The sequence below is a fragment of the Eimeria mitis genome, genomic scaffold, assembly GCF_000499745.2.
Source record: "Eimeria mitis Houghton genomic scaffold, Emh_scaff2376, whole genome shotgun sequence".
NCBI lineage: Eukaryota > Apicomplexa > Conoidasida > Eucoccidiorida > Eimeriidae > Eimeria > Eimeria mitis.
Genome location: NW_013570712.1, coordinates 6665 through 7469, shown reverse-complemented (window position 1 = coordinate 7469; position 805 = coordinate 6665). Strand labels below are relative to the sequence as shown.

Below are 805 nucleotides of genomic sequence, written 5' to 3'. Positions count from 1 at the left end.
ATATATATATATATATATATATATATATATATATATATATATATATATATATATATATTTATATATATATCTGGGGTGTATGTATATACACCACAGATAAAGCCCAGCTGTATATACACCCCAGATAGACACCAGGTGTATATACACCCCAGATAAAGCCCAGGTGTATATACAACTCAGATAAATTAATACCAGGTGTATATACACCCCAGATAAACACCGGGTGTATATACACCACAGATAGACACCGGGTGTATATACACCACAGATAAACACCGGGTGTATGTACACCCCAGATAAAGCCCAGGTGTATATACACCTCAGATAAAGCCCAGGTGTATATACACCCCAGATGAAGCCCAGGTGTATATACACCGAGGATTATGACAGGCTGCATATACACCCCAGATAGATATCTGCGGTGTATATACACCTCAGATACAAATGGGGTGTTTATACACCGCAGATATAGTGAGGTGTACATACACCCCATGTAAACACCGGGTGTATATACACCCGAGATAAAGACCAGGTGTATATACACCACAGATACAGCTGGGGTGTATATACACCGCAGATACAGGCGGGGTGAGGTGTACATACACCCCAAATATGGGGGTAGCTGAATGTCGCCCCAGAGACAAACAACTGCAATAGACTCTACACTATCCCTGGTTTCTTCGTTGAGGGTTTAGGGTTTAGGGTTTAGGGTTTAGGGTTTAGGGTTTAGGGTTTAGCTCGAAGGGTTTAGGGACCGGATTCAGGGTGTGTTAAAATATGTATGGGGTATATAGGGTCTAGGGTT

The 805-nt window shown here is 41.2% G+C and overlaps 1 protein-coding gene across 1 annotated transcript in view; it reads left to right on the top strand.

Annotated features, from left to right (window-relative positions):
- The window catches only part of EMH_0052820 (uncharacterized protein), a gene marked incomplete at both ends in the record, with an annotated part of 8418 nt that overhangs the window by 953 nt on the left and 6660 nt on the right, over window positions 1-805 (top strand).